At 41.2% G+C, this 20,896-nt stretch overlaps 1 pseudogene; it reads left to right on the top strand.

Annotated features, from left to right (window-relative positions):
• Positions 1 to 119: 119 nt before the first annotated feature.
• On the top strand, positions 120 to 2,686 carry LOC149243490 (potassium transporter 7 pseudogene; annotated as a pseudogene).
• Positions 2,687 to 20,896: the final 18,210 nt, after the last annotated feature.

Below are 20,896 nucleotides of genomic sequence, written 5' to 3'. Positions count from 1 at the left end.
AAACAGACAGCACATGGAAATCCACTCATGCTCAGCTGTTGGTTAATCCTGGACCTTCGTATAAGTATTCATGATTAAATTCGTTTCTGAATTGTATACTGAATTCATTTGAATGTAAGGTCCAATGCCAGTAGAGCCTAAACAGACAGCACATGGATATCCACTCATGCTCAGCTGTTGGTTAATCTTGGACCTTCCAATAACATTTGTTTTGTGGAAATTTGTATACAGGAATAACATGGCAGAGGGTTTTATTAGATCAATAACGGCAGCCTTTGTATGACTAAAGGTCACAATCTGAGGGTTATAACCCCCTTTAAAAAATACAACACAGAGGACTAACAACAGTTCTTTGGCTCCAAGCACTGGTTCAATTACATTGTTAATGTACCAAGATCGAGGAGACTGAAGAGTCAGAGAGACAATATTGCTGTAATTTGGTTAAATATATAAATATGTTGAAACAGTGTTGCAAAAATCTCTTATTTCTACCAGTTTTCCAAAGATTTTTGGTTGCCGATATTTCTGATCTTTCCCATGTTTTTCAGGTCTCAAAATATGCTTGCCAAGTTTTGTTTATTTTCTCCCGATTTTGCTAATTTTCCAAGCTGATGACCCCTACGCTGATTTCTTGCCAAAACTGAGTGTTGCAACATTGAATAAATAGCGGCTGCAACTAATATAGAGAACTTTTTCACAGATCATATAGGTTTTACAATATGGGATATAGCTTACAATATGGGAATTTCTGACTTTAAGGCATTCTCCTCTGCAGGTTTGGTTGGCATCACTGTTATGTTGGTCACAACATGTCTCATGTCACTAGTAATTATTTTGTGCTGGCACAAAAATGCCTTGCTAGATTTTCTCTTTATCCTTTGCTTCGGATCAATTGAGGCCCTATACCTTTCAGCTTCTCTCATTAAATTTCTTGAAGGAGCCTGGGTACCTTTAGTTCTTGCTTTCATATTCATGTTTGTAATGTATGTATGACACTATGGAACAATTAAGAAATATGAGTTTGACTTGCAAAATAAGGTCTCCATGAAGTGGCTGCTTGGTCTTGGACCAAGTCTGGGGAATGTGCGCGTTCCCGGTATTGGACTTATACATACAGAGCTGGTCACAGGAGTACCTGCAATTTTTACACATTTTGTAACCAATCTTCCAGCATTCCATCAGGTGCTTGTCTTTGTGTGTATCAAGTCAGTGCCAGTACATTATGTCTGGCCAGAGGAATGATATCTTATAGGGTGTATTGGACCTAAGGAGTACAGGCTATATAGATGCATTGTTAGGTAATAGGTACGGATATCGTGATGCCCACATAGATGACCATGAATTTGAGAATCAACTTGTTTTCAGCATTGGAGAGTTTATTCGTTCAGAAAGGCAAAATTTGTACCCAAATGTGGATTCTTCTCAAGATGGGAAAATGACTGTAATTGGAACTCCAAGGAGAGGATATGATAAGTGATGAAACAGGCGAGTGTATGCAATCTGCTTCTGCATCAAATCCTAGGTCCCCAATTATTCAAAGAATCCATGATATTATAGAGATAAACTCTCCTAAACTTCTAAGGAGAAAGAAAGTGAGGTTTTTGTTGTCTAATAGCCCTGAAATGTATCGCACTGTAAGAGATGAGCTGCAAGAACTTTCAGACGCTAAGGAAGCTGGAACTGCCTTTATAATAGGTCACTCCTATGTGAAAGCAAAAAGAGGCTCTTCTTTTCTTAAGAAGTTCGTTATCAATGTGGCATATGAGTTTCTCAGAAAGAACTGCAGGGGACCATCGGCTGCTTTGAATATACCTCATATTTCTCTTTTAGAGGTCGGCATGGTTTATCAGGTTTAAGTAATAGTGTTTGTAACCTAATATATATTTTCTCTGGCTTATATTACCTTACTAACAATCGTATTAATACTTTTTGGGCTGAACTCCTTGTAAGCCATGAGAAATAGACCATAATAAAGTGCACACCATGAATGATTTCCTGGAATACGGCATTTGGAAATACCCCCGGAAATGCTGCATTCGATGCTCTTTAGGTACAAAGAGCTTACAGAACTTGTATAGTTATTCATAATTAAACTCATTTCTGAGTTGTATACTGAATTCATTTGAATGTATGTCCAACACTAGTAGAGCCTAAACAGATAGCACATGGATATACTCTCATGCTCAGCTGTTGGTTAATCTTGGACCTTCGTATAAGTATTCATATCAATCTTGTGTTGGGAACCTCCACTATAACACACCCCCATCTACAGGGCCGGCTCCGGAACATCATTCATCTACATGGCACACTTCCGGGGGTCACTATACATGACATTCGCAGGGATCACAACACTATTGCTGATGCCATGTCTAAGCAGGGACTATTAGCCTCCAATGATGGCTTACAAATCACTCTGGAGGTGGATGGGTGTTCGATGGATGCTGGTTTTATGCCTCTCCCCTGATTTCGGTTTCTCAGTTTTCTTTTATGCTATGTTTATATCTTTTTGATTCTTTTCGGAAATATGCTCCCTTTCATCTCTCTATTTTTGAATATGCTATTCCCACATCGGTTTTTGGAAATACGTAGGATGACAGTACATTGTTTTATGTTTTTACTACATGGTTGTATTTCGGCATAGACAGGATGCTATATGAGGGCCTGGGATCTTATCTTAGACACTAGACTAGATCTGATATGATATAGCATATGGCTACTACATACTATATGGACTGTGCGATGATATGCTGCATTTCATGTTGTTTCTAGATGGATCTTGATGTACTGGTTTTACACTACTATAATAAAATCAGCGCTTTTTTTCTTTCTGAAAAAAAGAGTATTCATGATTAAATTCATTTCTGAATCGTATACTGAATTCATTTGAATGTAAGGTCCAATGCCAGTAGAGCCTAAACAGACAGCACATGGATATCCTCTCATGCTCAGCTGTTGATTAATGTTGGCCATTCCAGTAACATTTGTTTTGTGGAAATTTGTATACGGGAATAACACGTCAGAGGGTTTCGTTAGATCAATAACGGCAGCCTTTGTATGACTAAAGGTCAAAATCTGAGGGTTATAGCCCCCTTTAAAAAAGACAACACAGAAGACTAACAACAGTTCTTTGGCTCCAAGCACTGGTTCAATTACATTGTTAAACATACCAAGACTGAGGAGACTTAAGAGTCAGAGAGACAATATTGCTGTAATTTGGTTAAATATATAAATATGTTGAAACATTGTTGCAAAAATCTCTGATTCCTCCCAATTTTCAAGTTTTTGGTTTGCCGAGATTTCTGAACTTTTCCATGTTTTTGAGGTCTCAAAATATGCTTGCCAAGCTTTGCTTATTTTCCCCTGATTTTGCTAATTTCCCAAGTTGATGACTCATACGCTGATTTCTTGCTAAAGCTGAGTATTGCAACATTGAATAAATAGCTGCTGCAACTAATATTGAGAACTTCTTTAGAGACGATATAGATTTTACAATATGGGATATAATTTATTGCAACATTGAATAAATAGTTTCTGCAACTAATATTGAGAACTTCTTTAGAGACCATATAGGTTTTATAATATGGGATGTAATGTTATGCTCTTGACCTGCGAGAAATTCCAGAATACCAAATATGTGAAGAAATACAACCTAGAACATAGAATAGAATAAGAAACAAGTATTTTATTATTAAGAGATAAAAGCAATGTTCACTTGCCTCTTCGAGGGGGCAACCCCCAGCCTATGTCACAAGGTTTGTCGAACTTTAACCTTGAGGTTCAAATTTTGGCGAAACTTACAATTTTTTTGAGGTTCCGCGAATCTCATCGAACCTCATAATTTCATGTTGCAACTCAAGCTTGTAATATATATATATATATATATATATATATATATATGTGTGTGTGTGTGTGTGTATGTATATATATATATATATAGACGAACCTAATGGCGAACCTCATCAAAAAATTTGAACTCAAACCGAACCTAATAATTGCCGAACCCGAACTCGAACCCGAACCATGTGACATTGCCTCCAGTAGAGCAGAGCTCAATTACAAAATAAAGACTCAATGATCTTTTCCTTCTAACTGCGATTATTTATAGCTAAATGACCTTCAACAACCTAACGACTAATGGTCCTTTGCATAACAAGGGTTAACCACTTTATTTATTAATTATGGCCCGTTGCAACTAACTGTGGTCCCTTTCTTAAATGCGGGTCAACCACTTACAATTATTAATACGAGCTTTATTGACTCCTTAACTAACTATGACTATGACTCGACCATATTGGGTTTATTACATAAATAAAGGGGTTAGGGTTGGACCCTAACATGCCCTCCCCCATCAAAAGCAGCCTTGTCCTCAAGGTTGAAGCTACGGAAACCGCTGAAGAATAGTGGTTGGTTCCTAGGTCGCATCTTCTGGAGAGGTGTCTTTCCACTTGACTAGGACTTCCTTGATCGTGTAGCCGCGCAGATGTCGTTCTCGAGTATCGAGGACCTGTTCAGGTTGGAGCCAGAGGGGACCTTCTTCATCCAATTCAGGTAGACTGGTTTGAATTCTGCAATTGCTCCCCACCACTTTCTTGAGGCATGATACATGGAAGACTGGATGGATTTTGGAAGTTGGTGGCAAGGCCAGCTTGTAGGCTATTGCTCCAATGCGCTGAAGTGTTTGATAAGGTCCGTAGAATTTTGGAGTTAATTTCTAGCAACCCTTTTCTTTGAGCGATGTTTGCTTATATGGTTGCAGCCGCAGGAATACCTGATCCCCTTCTTGAAATGTGCACTCTGAACGATGTTGGTTTGCCTGTTGCTTCATTCGATTATGAGCTTGATGGAGATTATCTTTGAGACGAGCTAGCATGGCTGCACAGTTCTGTAGGAGTTGATCAACTGCTTGCACCTTAGAGCATCCAAGGATATAAGAAATAGGTGAAGGTGGGAGTTGGCCATACACTGCTTCATATGGAGTCATCTTGGTGGCTTCATGATAGTTAGTATTATACCACCATTCAGCTAAAGGTAGCCACTGTACCCATTGATGCTGCTTTTCTGAAGTGAAGCACCTTAGGTATGTCTCCAAACATTTGTTGACTGCTTCAGTTTGACCATCAGTTTGGGGATGATAGGAAGTACTTAGTTGGAGTTGGGTGCCTTGTAGCTTGAAAATTTCTTGCCAAAAGTTACTGGTGAAAGTCGGGTCATGATCAGACACAATGGAAGTGGGCATGCCATGCAGTTTGAAGATCTGGTCCATGAAAGCTTGAGCCACCAAAGTGGGGGTAAATGGGTGGGGTAGAGCGCAAAAATGAGCATATTTAGAAAGTCTGTCCACAACCACCATGATGACTGATTTGTTGCCCGACTTCGGGAGACCAGTAATGAAATCCATAGAAACATCCGTCCAGATGGAGGCAGGGATTGGCAATGGTTGTAAGGTTCTTGGTAACTTGATTGTTTCTCCTTTGTGGTGTTGACACACATCACATTCAGCTACAAAAGTAAGAATGTTAGTTTTCATGCTCGTCCAAAAGAAAGAACGATGAGTGCGAGCATAAGTCTTCTGAAAGCCTGCATGGCCTGCAGTGGGAGATGAGTGCAACTCTGCCAAAATGTGTGTTTTGAGGGTGGATGTCGGCGATATAACTACTCGATCCTTGTAGTGAAGAATCTCATCCTTCCAAGAGTAGCCAACTGAGGAATTAGGATCTGCTCTCAAGTTATTAATGAGTTGGGAGAGAGAGGGGTGTGAAAACCATTCCTCGCGGGCTTCTTCAATCTAATCTGGTATGGGAAGAGAGATTGATAGCAGGGTGCTTTCATCCTCAAGTTGGCGTGATAAAGCATCCGCTACTACATTGTCATGCCCTTTCTTGTAAATTATCTCATAATCATATCCCAACATTTTGGCCAGCCACTTATTTTGCTGTGGTGAGGATAGACGTTGCTCCAAAAAATATTTGAGGCTTTGATAGTATGTGCGGATTTGGAAATGTCGCCCCAATAAGTATGGTCGCCAGGTATCCACTACATGTAAGATGGCCATCATCTCGTTCTCATAGGTAGATTGTCCCAGAGGTTTCCCACTAAGTTGTTGGTTGGTGAAAGCCAAGGGTCGACCTTCCTACATTAAGACAACGCCAATACTAGTACTTGAAGCATCACATTCAATCACAAAAGATTTGATGAAGTCAGGTAGTGCCAATACTGGAGTGGAACACATGGCTTGTTTAAGAGCCATAAATGCATGTTGTGCTGCATCAGTCCAGAGGAATGATTTTTTCTTGAGAAGGTTAGTGAGGGGTCTAACAATGCGACCATAATTGTGGACAAATATGCGATAGTAGCCAATGAGACCTAGGAATCCCCTCAAACTCTTCAAGGTTTTTGGTTGGGGCCAATCTTGCATTGCCTGTATCTTTTTGGGATCAACCCTGACACCTTCACGACCTATAATGTGTCCCAAATACTTGATTTCTTCCACGCCAAAAGAGAACTTGGACAATTTGACAAATAATTTGTGATTCTGGAGCAGTTGCAAGATCAGGTTTACATGTTGAAGATGTTTTTCCCAGGTTAGGCTATAGATGAGAATGTCATCAAAGAAAACGAGGACAAATTTTCGGAGATATGGTTTCAGTAGGTGATTCATGAGGCTTTGAAAAGTGGATGGGGCATTACAGAGACCAAATGGCATGACCAAGAATTCATAATGGCCTTCATGAGTTCAGAAAGCAGTCTTGGGAATGTCTACTTCTTTCATGCGTATTTGGTGATAGCTAGAGTGAAGATCTAGCTTAGTAAAGAATTGAGCACCATGTAGTTCATCAAGCAGATCATCAACAACCGAGATAGGGAATTTGTCTTTGACAGTGAGCTTGTTGAGGGCCCGAAAGTCTGGACACATGTGCCATTCCCCATCTTTCTTGAGCACCATGACCACTGGTGATGAATAAGGACTGATGCTAGGACAAATAACACCGGCTTTAAGGAGTTCCTTGATGATTTTTTCAATTTCATTCTTTTAGGCGAAAGGATATCGATATGGGCACACATTCGACGGTTGTGCCCCTGAGACCAAAGTGATGCTATGATCATGTTCCCCTCTAGAGGGTGGAATCTCTTTAGGTTTTTCAAATACCTGTTGGTGGCAGTTTAAGACATGTTGCATCTTAGAATGAATATGAAGAGTAGTGGGTTCTATGGTCTGGATGGCATTAAACTGGGTGATAACTCCATGATGGACCTTTTTCAACAAATTTTCCATTCGATGTGAGCTGATGATAGAAGGAGCACCTGCCTGGAGTCCACGGAGTGTATGCATGTGGTCATTCTGCTTAAAGCTCATATATAACTCCTGGAAATCCATTGTGATTGGTCCTAGTGTGTGAAGCCATTCAACACCCAAGACAATGTCACAACCACCCATGTTAATCACAAACATGTGGGTCTTTAGGTGGTAGTCTCCCGTCTGAAGTTTAATATTTTCGCAGCGTCCTTCACATTTCATTGCCCCCTCATCAATAATAAGGACCTGGAAATTAGAGACTGACCTTACAAAACAATGAACAGCTTCGGCGACTCGCTGATGGATAAAGTTACGAGTGCTGCCACTATCAATCAATACTACTATTGGGCGATGTTTAATAAAGCCTCTGATTTTGAGAGTTTGGGGCGCAGAAATGCCCGCCAAAGCATGTAGCGAGATAACTGGTTCCTCTAGCGTAGCTGTGAGCTCATTGTCCTACTATGTTTCCTCAACTTTGTCCTCTGGTCCCCCAAGGGGTGGGGCTTCCTCCGATGAGCTGTGATCAGTAGAATCAATTTGAAAGAATTTTGGTTCCTTGCATTTATGCCCCGGGGAGTATTTGTCATCATAGTAGTAGCACAATCCTTGTTTTCTTCTTCCAGCCATTTTTGCTAGGGACACCTTTTGAACCTTAAGTGTTTGGGTAGGGCCCTGAGCTTGGGTGGGGCGTCCCTTGGCTATGAAATTTTGACGAGTAGACTGGGCAACTAAAGCACATTCCACTTCGACAACCTTTGTGCAAGTGTCTATCCATGTAGGTGGGTAGTGCATCTAGATATGTGCTTGGGTGCTTGGATGGCTTCTTTGAGACCACTTATAAAACATTCCAAGTAGAATTCATCTCCTAGACCTTTTGTTCGGATGACCAATGTCTTGAAGGCTGCAATGTAGTCTTTTACTGTGCCTGTCTGTCGAAGCTTAGTAAGATGACCAAAAAAATTAGATTCTCTGTTAAAGCGGTCACAAAGGGATTTTGAGAACACCTGCCAAGTCATGTTCCCGGGATAGCATTTCCGATGCCACTGCCACCATTGCCATCTCTCTTGGTCCAAGTAAAGGGTTCCCACACGTAGTTTAGTTGTATCATCACGGATATCATTCAGAATGAAATATTGTTCCATTTGTGCTACCCATACTGTCGGATTAGAGCCATCAAATTTATACATGTCCAGCTTGGGTGGTCGAGGGTGGGAATGTTGGTGATTTCCATGGAAGTGAATATGATGGCTAGATTCTCCTTCAAGGTCTTCATTAATACCATGTGCCTCCGAATGCAAACCCGACGTGCTCATATTGAATTGTGCCATGAATTTCTTCATCTCTTCCTAGAAAGAATCCAACTTTTGTTCAAGGCACTCGATCTTCTCGTTGGCCATGAATTGAGCTCTGGTTTCTACCATACATAGATGTCGGTCACTTGACGCTACTTTGACAAAATTTGGGACCGCCCAAAAGTTGAAGCTGACAAGTGAATGGTACCACTATGATAAGCTTGTCATCCTGAATCTTATGGGCTAAGGCTCTTGTAAGCGTCCTGGGAAGGTCTCAGATTTAACGGAGTTTTACTCCCCGTTGATCAATACGGCAGTGGCCAATTTCCAGAAAATTTGATCTTGCCCAACGACCTGCGAAAATCGGGCCCACACTATAGCAGCCACAAGCCTTACTGTGCAGAGGGTCAGATCTGCCTGCGAAACCCCAATGACTGAATGTGAGTTGGACTGCGGCAGTAGAACCCCAACTGGTGGATCTAATTGGTGCGGCGACGACATACCCCAACTCCTAGATCTGAATGGTACTGCGTGGTAGAACCCCAACTGGTGGATCTGATTGTGGCGGCGGCGACAGAACCATGACTGCTAGATCGGAATTGTACTGCGGCAATAGAATCCCAACTGGTGGATTTGATCTTGCAAATAAGATAATGGGCGATCTTCAGAGAGTCGAGGGAACTATGGTCACAAAGGAGTGTCAGGTGCTACAGATTGCAATATACATATGGGTCCAAAAATAGTACTCAGCCCAATCTTTCAGGGTGCTAACTAAGGAGGATCAACCGTACCCTTAGCCATACTACCCGACTATTGTTGAAATGTGGCAACAAGAATATTCCAATTTATTTTGTCCTTGAATTAAATTGTGAATTAAAATCGAATTTAGTCATAACAACTACTTGAAAATAATTAATTAAGTTATTTTGACTTAATTAGTTGGAGAAATTTAAATTAAAAGTCTTTTTGAAGTCATGCAAGAGTTATCCCTTAAATTAAGGAGATAAGCCTTAAATTAAGAAGATACGATTGAGTTATATTGAGTTGTAATTAGTTGCTCAGTTTACTGAGTTAAGTCTAGTTAAATTAGTTCCAAATTGTTTGAGAAACTAATAGAGAGTTTACAGTCAGTTGATGCATGCATGCACTCAACTAGTGTACTCCAGTTAACTAAAGCTTCCCTCATCAGAAACTCATGCATGTCTATTTTGAGAAAGACCCAGTGGATATTAAAGACAAGGACAGTGTACTATCAGTTGCATGTGTTTTCTTATAAAGAAAAATCATGCATGCAGAAGGAATCATTCCTTGAGGATTCCGCAGTTCTGACAGTGTGTGAGACTAGGAGATTATCCACTTGGTAAATCGAGTTTTTACACTTGGTTGAAGGATATCATCCCAGAGGAACGACGCAAGGAAATAGGAGCTTGGAGGGCAGAGAGGAAGGTTGGTGAGAAGCCAAGATTTCCTGTGAGGATCTGTGAGGATTGTACTAAGAGCTGGCTAGCTGTGACAGCTAAGGCTTTGTATAATTCCTATGTATTTCCATCTTGTATGATAATACAAATAGTGGGGTTTTTAGCTGAGGCTTTCCCCAAAGTATTTTCATGTGGTTCATGTGCATTGATTCTTCTTCTTTTGGTTATATTGTTCAACTCGATCTTTAAGCTTTCACAAATTGATAGTAGAAGTAGGTTATAGTATTCTGCTTTGATTTATATTGCATTATTGAGTTAACCTACAACAGATCTTCTACATGGTATCAGAGCAAAGTTTATCGGATCTGTGAACAGTATAATGAAGAGAGAATTCGAAGTTTGAAGTTTAGGGTTGCAGGTGCAAATCAAATTCATACCATACTTCAAGGTTAGCCAATGGCGTTCTATGGCTTGAGAGTCGAGTATGCCATAGAAGGTAGCTCGAATTACATAGCATGGAAAGATAGAATGGAGGCTGTATTAGAAGACAATGGCTTGAAGGAATTCATTGATCAAGAAATCCAAAAGCCAGCTTCAACTAATGCATAAGAGTTGGCTGAGTGGAAGAAGTGTGTGGTGAAGGTAAGACGGATCATCCTTGAGGGAGTTCAAGACCATATTGTCTTGAGTCTCTATGGGAAGGATACTCCATTTTTAATGTGGAAGACATTGAAGGACCTCTACCAGAACAGTAGCGACCAGAGGAAATTGGCGCTCAAGGATAAGCTTCGAAGAATCAAGATGGAGAAGGGAGATATTATTTCCACATCTGAACATGCTCACCACCTGTAGAGATGAGCTTGGCAGTGTGGGAATAACTACTACCGATGATGATATGGTGAGCCTCGCTCTCCTTGGCCTTCCAAAGAGTTGGAATAGCTACCAAGATTCTGTGAATGGAAGGGAGAAACTACCGAATTGGGAATGACTGTGGTCGGATCTCATGCAGGAGGAGATAAGGAGGAGCACACGAGATGGTTCTTCATCCAAGAATGATGATGAAGAAAATCTGGCCTTAGCAAGTAAGGCAAGGAAAGGGAAGGGGAAGGCTTCCCATTCCAAATCAAATTCTTCTCATGGAGGGAAGAAGGGTGACAAGTCTAAAGTGAGATGCTTTAATTGTCACGAGATGGGACATTATGCAACTAATTGCCCATCAAAGAAGTCCAAGAAGGGATCCTCAGAAGGATCGAAAGGTGAGGTATTAGCCTCTCAGTTCGAAATGGACTTTAACCTCATCGCATGCATGGTGTCATCGATGATGGGTTGTGTCTGGTATCTTGACAGTGGAGCCTCATTCTACATGACCGTTGATAAAAGTTTATTCAGTGCCTTGGAGGAGAAAGACCTCAAGATGCGCATAAAGATGGGTGACGATGGAAGGTATAGTGTTTCAAGAGTGGGCACGGTTGCTTTTCAGAGGGAGCATGGAGCTCCTCTCACCTTGACAGATGTGATGTATGTGCCTGGATTGAAGAAGAACTTGGTATCGGTCGCGATGTTGGAGGACAAAGGCTACGATGTTGTCTTCAGTAAAGGAAAGGCATTCCTAAGACACATAGCCACGGGTCAGACCAAGAGGATAGGGATTCGGGTGAAGAATCTCTATAAACTAGAGGTAGATGATTGTGCAGCATTGAGTACGAAAGCAGAATTGGTGCAAAGCCAAGACATTGGCGAGTTGTGGCATAGGCGGTTGGGCCATTTGCATCATGGGGCTTTGAAGATAATGCAACAGATATCTATAGGACTTCCCAAAGGTAAACTTGAGCAAGTTGACACATGCAAAGGTTGTACCTTGGGAAAGTACACGAAGTCTTCCTTTCATGATCGAGATAGTCGAGCAAAGGCTATCTTAGGGCGATTTCATACTGATGTGTGTGGACCATTCTCGACGACATCCACCGCGAAGCAAAGGTATTATGTGATTTTCATTGATGATTATTCTCGTAAATGCTGGATTTATTTCATGCAGAAGAAGGACCAAACCTTCACAAAGTTTTATGAGTTCAAAGCTTTGGTCGAGAAAGAGTCAGGGAAGAAGATCAAGGCCTTAAGAAGCGACAACGATGGAGAATATGTCTCTCAAGAGTTTAAGGACTTCTGTGCAGCGTAAAGAATTAAATGAGAGTTGACGACAGCTCATAACCCACAACAGAATGGGGTGGACGAGAGGAAGAACAGAACTATTGTAGGGGCAGCATGGGCAATGCTGCATGACCAAGGCCTACCACTTCACTTGTGGGCTGAGGCATGTAATACAACGGTCTATTTGTAGAATAGAAGCCGGCATCACATACTTGAGATGAAGATACCAGAGGAAGCTTTCTCGGGTAAGAGGTCAAATGTGGGTCACTTCAGGATCTTTGGCTCATTGGCATATTTCCATGTGACAAAGGATGCACGGAAGAAGCTTGAGCCGACAGTGGAGTTGGGGATACTTATGGGGTACACTGATACACCTCACAACTATCAGGTGTACTTGCCTACGAGTCGGAGGATAGTGGTTCGCAAAGATTTCAAGTTTGATGAGCAGAAGGCCATGCGAGTTTCCCTTGAGAGGGAGCTCTAACTACAGGCTGTGGAGGAACTGTTGGTTCCTAAGGAGGAGGAGCCTCAGACTGATGCGGAGCAACCGCATGCAGAGGTTCCAAGAGTGGAGACATCCACTCAAGCAGAGTCTTCCAGAGATGGATGGAAGCGCACAAGAGAAGCTGACAGATTGTTGGAGGATGCGAGAGAGAATGTGGGAGCACCATCTTCTTAGCGCAAATAGAGGAGGTCACCTAAGAGGTACACTAGATACATGGCCCTTGCTGGGGAATGTGTTGAGACCGAGCCATCTTCCTTTGAGGAAGCAATGCAACAGCCGATTTGGGTTGATGCTATGGTGGAGGAGTATGACTCCATAGTTCGTAACACTATTTGGGACGTGGTTTTGAGACCGGAGAACAAGTCAGTTGTGAGTTCCCGTTGGCTTTACAAGGTAAAGCACGCTGCTGATGATGGGAGAATCATTTTGCTACAGTATATTTCGACAGAGGAGCAAGATGTTGACATTTTGACAAAGGCATTGTCAAAGTGTAAATTCGAGTTCCATAGAGATAGGATCGAGGAGGCAGATAATCCCTTTCTTGTTGAGAGGGAGTGTTGAAATGTAGCAACAAGAATATTCCAAATTAATTTGTCCTTGAATTAAATTGTGAATTAAAATCGAATTTAGTCTTAACAGCTACTTGAAAATAATTAAGTTATTTTGACTTAGTTAGTTGGAGAGATTCAAGTTAGAAGTCTTTCTGAAGTCATGCAAGAGTTATCCCTTAAATTAAGGAGATAACATTGAGTTATATTTGAGTTGTAATTAGTTAACTCAGTTTACTGAGTTAAATCCAATTAAATTAGTTCCAAACTGTTTGAGGAACTAATAGAGAGTTTACAGTCAGTTGATGCATGCATGCACTCAACTAGTGTATTCCAGTTAACTGAAGATTCCCTCATCAGAAACTCATGCATGTCTATTTTGAGAAAGACCCAATTGAGATTAAAGACAAGGACAGTGTACTATCAGTTGCATGTGCTTTCTTATAAAGAAAACTCATGCATGCAGAAGGAATCATTCCTTGAGGATTGCGCAGTTCTAACAATGTGTGAGATCAGGAGATCATCCACTTGGTAAATTGAGTTTTTCCACTTGGTTGAAGGATATCATCCCAGAGGAACATCGCAAGGAAATAGGAGCTTGGAGGGCAGAGAGGAAGGCTGGTGAGAAGCCAAGATTGCCTGTGAGCATCTGTGAGGATTGTACTGAGAGTTGGTTCGCTGTGAAAGCTAAGGCTTTGTATAATTCCTATGTATTTCCACCTTGTATGATAATATAGATAGTGGGGTTTTTAGCTGAGGCTTTCCCCAAAGTATTTTCATGTGGTTCATGTGCATTGATTCTTCTTCTTCTGGTTATATTGTTCAGCTCGATCTTTAATTTTCCACAAATTGATAGTAGAAGTAGGTTATAATATTCTGCTTTGATTTATATTGCATTATCAGGTTAACCTACAACAAATTTTCTACAACTACCCTATCGTAGGCGCGACTAATCTCCTCGAGCGCTGTTCTCAGTGTACTGTAGCAGCAAGATGACTGACGAATTATCTAAGGCGAGGTTTCAAGTGAGCCTAGGGGGCTTCTGATATACCCAGAGGGTACGTGGAAGGCAGTCTGTGCACGGTTCTATCTAATGCGCTACTACTCGAAGGGGTACCTACAGGGGTTACAAGGGAGTCCAACAAGCGTGACCACCTCTTGTATTTCTTGCGTGCATGCCTCCCCAAATCTGCAGGTTTATGTGCTCAATGACAAATCCCATGGTTTAAAGACATCGGAACACGTCTCTAGCCTAAAAGAAAAATTCTGCAAAAAATGGAGGTACCATTGGCCCTGAAAAGTGCTCTGATACCACTTGTTATGCTCTTAACCTGTGAAAAATTCCAGAATACCAAATATGCGAAGAAATACAACCTAGAACACATAATAGAATAAGAAAAACAACAAGTATTTTATTATTTAGAGATAAAAACAATGTTCACTTTGCCTCTTCGAGGGGGCAACCTCCAATAGAGTAGAGTTCGATTACAAAATAAGACTCAATGATCTTTCCCTTCTAACTACGACTATTTATAGCTAAATGACCTTCAACAACCTAACGACTAGTGGTCCTTTGCATAACAAGGGTTAACCACTTTATTTATTAATTATGGCCCATTGCAACTAACTGTGGTCCCTTTCTTAAATGCGGGTCAACCACTTACAATTATTAATACGGGCTTTATTGACTCCTTAACTAACTATGACTATGACTCGACCCTATTAGGTTTATTACATAAATAAAGGGGTTAGGGTTGGACCCTAACATATAATTTATGGGCAAAAGAAAAATTAAATTTTTTCTAAACAACTTTCTTAAACAAAGTCTAATACCCACAAAAGTTTATATTCCTTATCATCAATGTGTGTTAGGTGCAACTTAGGAAGACCCCCTAGTGTCACCTCAATAGCTCTTATTCTCTTTTCTAGTTGGCTCTTCTTCAACTCAAGGGGTTTCTTTCCTAAATAAAATTGTTAAGGCTATGGAGTGGGGCGCTTAGGTGATGTGGGAAGTGTAACCCTTAACAAAATATATGGTTGTAGGAGTATATGAAATGTTATGAAAATGGAAATGAGATGAGGACAAAATAGGAAAAGGAATAACAAAACAATGGAAGGAAACCTGTTCTTATCAATTATGGGCTAATGGATTCATAAGGCGTTTGATAAATGAGAAAACTAATGTGTCACAAACAATGACTTTGAAGTAAGTCATATAGCAGAAAATACTTGTTTACTATCTTTCACCAATTGGTGGATGAAGAAACTATATTTGATACATTCATGTTTAAGGTGTTTGCTTAAGGTTAAAAGGGACATTACAATAAAATCTACAGAGTAAGTCATATAGTAGAAAATACTTGTTTACTATCTTTCACCACTTGGTGGATGAAGAAACTATATTTGATACATTCGTGTTTAAGGTGTGTGCTTAAGGTTAAAAGGGACATTACAATAAAATATAGTGCCCCATATGATGTAAAGTCCCGAGCATCAAGGGGCTAGTATTTTACAACTCAAGAAAGCTATCCATTCTCAAAATTAGTAGCTCTTCCTCTCTCTTTTGATTGACTTTTTTCTCCAAGTCAAGCAAGGCTTCCCTAAAAGGTAGGATTGCTAGGCTATGGAATGGAGCCACAAGGTGATTCAATAAAGAGTTAGCTTAAGCAAAATGAGTGGTAGTTGCAGTGTATGAAATAGAATGACAAATAGAAACAGGATAAGGATAAAATCGGAAAATGAAGAATAAAAACAAGAAATGAGAAGAGATGAAAGGAAATCAATGTCTATATGTCATGGGCTAATGAATTCATACAACAATGGATAAATGAGAGAACTTTTGTGACACAAACTACTTTGAAGCAAGTCATATGATAGAAAAGGCTAGTTTACCATCTTCCACCAATTAATAGATGATGAAACTACTTGATACATTCATTTTAAGGTGTGGACTCAATGTAAAAAGGGCCTAATTTGACACATTTGAACATCAAGTGTTTTTTGGAAATGTGTTGTAGAAAATTGGTATTGGAAGATTAATATTGTCACTCATGAATCAAATGATAAAGGTGGTGTTTTATAGCTGAAATATGATTCTAAATCTATAAGTACAAGGGAGAACCATGTCAAAGTGCTCTACTCTTAGATGAATAGATTTATTAAAAATCCAATTAGAATCAACAACAACATGAACAACAAATTGAAGAGAATAAATTACATATCAAAGTGGATCAATACCTCAATCTTCTGATAGTCTTAATGAGTGGTACTTTGAAGGTGATATGTGAAGCTTCAACTCTTAAGCTTGAAACTTCCATCACTTTTCTAACTCCTAAATCTCCAATTGCCAACTATAAATGAAATGGAGAGAATCTCATCCTTATATAGAGAGTGAATTATATTACATGATAAAATATGTCATCTTTCTAACTAACTCCATGATAAGTCAACTAATTATACAATATTAGAGTAGTTAGCTCCATTGTTGACAAGAACAAGACATGTGTATACTAAGCTTCTCAAGAGAGGTTGTATTTGGATAAAATAGACAATGATGTGCAACAAAATCTTTAAGAAAAGATGCACCATTCAAAAATAGGTATTATACCAAGTTAAATTTTAGATGGGTCCACATAGAAATCACCCCCTAAGAATAAATGCATGTGAAATATTCTTCAATATAGGAGAGTGTCATCGAGGATTGACCTAGAAGAGCTCACAAAGTGTACTCCCCAAAATGTATAAGAAATATAATAATAAGCTATTTATCCTAGTAGAGTGTTCCATAACCAACCTCCGAAAATAGAAAGTGGTCCAAAAGATGCATGCAAACACACTACATGTGCAAATATCAAGGCAACCAATTTCGTGAATGAATATGCAGAATGAATTAGTTAAATCCAAAAATAGTAATTGAGAAATATCCAACAAAACAAATCTAGGGAGAGAATGGCGAATTAGGGTTTTGACCATGGAAATACTCCATAAAATAAATAAATATACAAATACGAGAATAGCAAGAAGTGTCTCTACAAGCTCGCCCTCCTATATGCCCAAATGCATTAAGATGAGTAAGTAAATAAATGTTATGTGCTGTTGGGCATGGAATCCCCCCAAGGCATGTTTTGGGGCTCAAAGCCCAAGTTTTGACCTGATATTGTTGTAAAGACTCTGTGAATTGCGGGCGCGGAGTGCGAAATGTATGATAGAGTCACAAGGTTGTCCGCCCTAGTTTTGTAATGTAATGTTGGCCTACCCATGGTCCACAGACCATGGGATTGTATAAATAGAGCGAAGCTCTAAGTGAAAGTAAGCGAAGTAGTAGAGAGAGGAAAGAGTCTGAGGGACTAAGTGTCTTTGGGTTGTAGAGTAGGAGAAGGCTCTGCAGCTGAGTGCATAGAGGCCTAGTAGTCTGTAGTTGAGTGCACAGACCCCTACAACTGAGTGCGCAAGGCGGAGTCGAGTCTGTAACCAAAGAAGGGATTAATAAAGAGAAGTTTGATATCAATTTGTGTATTTGTTCTTGGATTAATGCATGTTTGATATAAATTGCAAATATACTGTTTATTTACTGCGCGCACCTGTATGAATGATTTATGTGTTAAGTATAACTGAAAGCACACAAGTAGGATAAAATAATCAACTAACATTGGAATACTAGTAAGGACTTGGGTGATAACAGCGTTCGGTCCCCGAGTAGGGCTGCGTAAAGGCAACATCCCAGGCTGTGAAGTACGGGAAAGTCCGCGTAGCGACGTGCACGCAGGGTTGAACTGTGGACCACTTGAACTCATCAGACATCTCTAGGGCATGGAAACTTGGTTCTAGCACCCTCCCATTCTACTTCGGGTGAGACCTTAGTCCGCGCTCCGCGGATTGTTACCGAAGGGCCAGTAGTACTGGGATTTGTTTGGCTAAATCAACTCTGAACCTGGTCAGGCCCCTATAAGCCAACAAATGGTTCCGTTTCCGGGACCGGGATCTGCATAAGAGATGTCTGATGTCGTGTCACAGGAATCTTAAAAAGAAAGAAATTGAAGAGTGGTTGGACAGAAAGATTCACGAGTTCGCGGCGCAGGAAAATAGGAATCCACAAGTATCGAAGGAAGAGTGGTTAGAGTGCTACTTATATACAGAAATCCACGAAATTTTCTTTGCATCCTTCCCCTCTGAGTTGTACGAGTGGATCGCGAAGCTAGCAGATAGTCAGGGAAGGTGTAGGCTTGACAAACCTATTGTGTGGACTCTAGAGTTGGTGTGCAGACTGGAAGCATCAGAAGATAAGATCGCGCGCGCTGTGGACCATTGGCTTGATCGAATTATAGGAGGGTTTATCATCGAGTTCGTGGTAGATACTTTAGTCAGCTATAGCGAGGCGGAATGACACTTCCTCAAAGGACCGTGAGGTAAGTACGTTAAATCTTTGAACACTTGGATTAAAATGCTACTGTGTGAAAAGTGGGTTATGCGAATAAATTGATGTTTGGGGATACGCAAAGTGGGAGGATCTACAGAAACGAAGGTAGCGAAGAATTAGAGACTAGTTCCTTGATTTCACCTCCGTGGGAGAGAAAGGAGGATCTCGCGAAAGTTTCACCAAGAAGTGCGATCAATCTGATAAGACAACGAATTCCGCGCATACCACCCCCACCTACACCACCACCAGTTTCACCATCTTCACCCCCATCTTCGCCCACACCACCTCCGCCACCACCACAATTCAATATGGTGAGTGCGATAAAGTTGCCAGTGTTCAAAGGAGTAGGGAACGAAGATTCGGACCAATTTTGGTTCGTGGTAAAGGCTGTATGGGAAGCACAAGGAGTCACAGATGACAATATAAAGAAGGAAACACTGGTAAGCGCGTTGTAGGATTGCGCACTGACGTGGTACATTAAGCATTCCAATGAAAATCCAAACGCAGGGATCGTGAATATCCAAGTTGCGCTAAACAGGGAATTTAGCAGGCCAAAATCAGAGACACAATCGATTATCGGATTTAAGGAAATCACGATGCTTCCAGGTGAGACCCCCTGGGAGCTAGATTAGAGACTGAAGGGTATGGTTCGGGAAGCCAACATGACCTTGGCGGATGGGCAACATTGCACATGGTTTATAGTGTCGCTAACACTGCATCTAAGGAAAGCATTGTCACAACAGAAGCTGTCAACTCAGGTCGAGGCCTTGGAGATCGCAATGAGACTACACAAGACCCCGATACAAGATCCTAACTTGGGAGTCCAACAGATCCATGCGTAGTTGGAAAACCTGTGTCTTGAGATGCAGAGTTTGAAACAAGACAGGACAACTCGCCCAAAAGCACGCGAGGAGGTATGGTGCATAAAGTGCAAAGGCCAGGGACATGACAAGGACCATTGTCTAGTCTTCCCGAACTACTTGGTGGGAGGAGGGCCAATGCCATTGAGACGAGAGGCACAAGCAGGATCGAGCGCGACACCTGTACTATGGTGCATGATTTGTCAGACAGGAGGAAAGCATGCTACAGATAATTGCCATCTATTACAGAAGTATACGCAGATGTCCCAACAATTGTTCTGTAATTTCTGCAGGTCAGTAGGCCATGATGAGCGTACTTGTGGGAGTTATGAACTGATGATGGATCAGACTCCTACCTATAGAGTTCAGACCAAAATGCGAGCCCTCGATCAAAATGCAGGGATGGCGCGCACTGGATTTCAAGGGCGCAGACGAGGTCGAGGTGGAATAGGGCCAGGAAGGGGTCGCAGACAACTAATCTGTTACAATTGTGGAGGGTCAGGGCATTATGCCTGCGATTGTACAAATCCGATGAGAGCATCATGTTTATATTGTACCTAGTTTGATCATGAGATGAAGGACTGCCCCACACTGATAGCGAGGTTGCGCGATAAAGGAGCACTCCAACCTCCCCCGACTCAGAACCTGCAAATGATGAGGTATGAGCCGCACGAGGAGGACTCAAATGTAAACATCATGCTCCGAAGCGGTATCATGACAGGAGATGACAAGGGCAAGCAGCTCGAAGAGAGTGCTTGGGTTCGCAAGGCTCCAAAAAAGGAACCAGAATTTGATTTGGAGCGCGCTAAGGAGACATTCATGGAAGCTAAGAAGAGCTTCATGGAGGCCTCCACTTCAGGTAGTAAAGACAAACTAGAATTGGAGATGGACCATCCATGCTCACTACTTTTCTAAAGACATGCATGAAGCTGCTACACGACAACAAAGCGGTGAAGGGGCTGCAAGAACTCATCACGAGATGTGCTGGACTGGGAGAACCGCGTGTAGTTTGGAAGCTCGGAAAGAACACAACGTGAACATGGAGGGAGATGAGATTCACTGCGCAAATCAGAGAATATGAGATGGATCAAGTGATTTTGGATCTAGGATTGGACGCGAACGTCTTGCCAAAGCAGATGTGGGAGTGCATGGGCAGGCCCGTGTTGCAATGCTCTCCTATTAAATTGCAAATGGAGAACCAGCAAAAGATCTTACCTATGGGGAGACTACAAGGAATAACGGTGGATATCGAAGGTGCGAGCGTGCTTGCAGATTTCGAAGTGATAGAGATTGTTGATGACAACAATCCCTATCTCGTGCTACTAGGAATAGATTGGGCCACTGACATGAATGGAGTGATAAATCTAAAGAAGCGCAAGATGATTTTTGAGAAAAAGTCACTACGCATAGTGGTA

This window comes from Pinus tabuliformis, chromosome 8, assembly GCF_031772625.1.
Source record: "Pinus tabuliformis cultivar Carrire ecotype Pingquan chromosome 8, CPIR1, whole genome shotgun sequence".
NCBI classification, from domain to species: domain Eukaryota; kingdom Viridiplantae; phylum Streptophyta; class Pinopsida; order Pinales; family Pinaceae; genus Pinus; species Pinus tabuliformis.
This window is presented reverse-complemented; position numbering and strand designations above follow the sequence as displayed.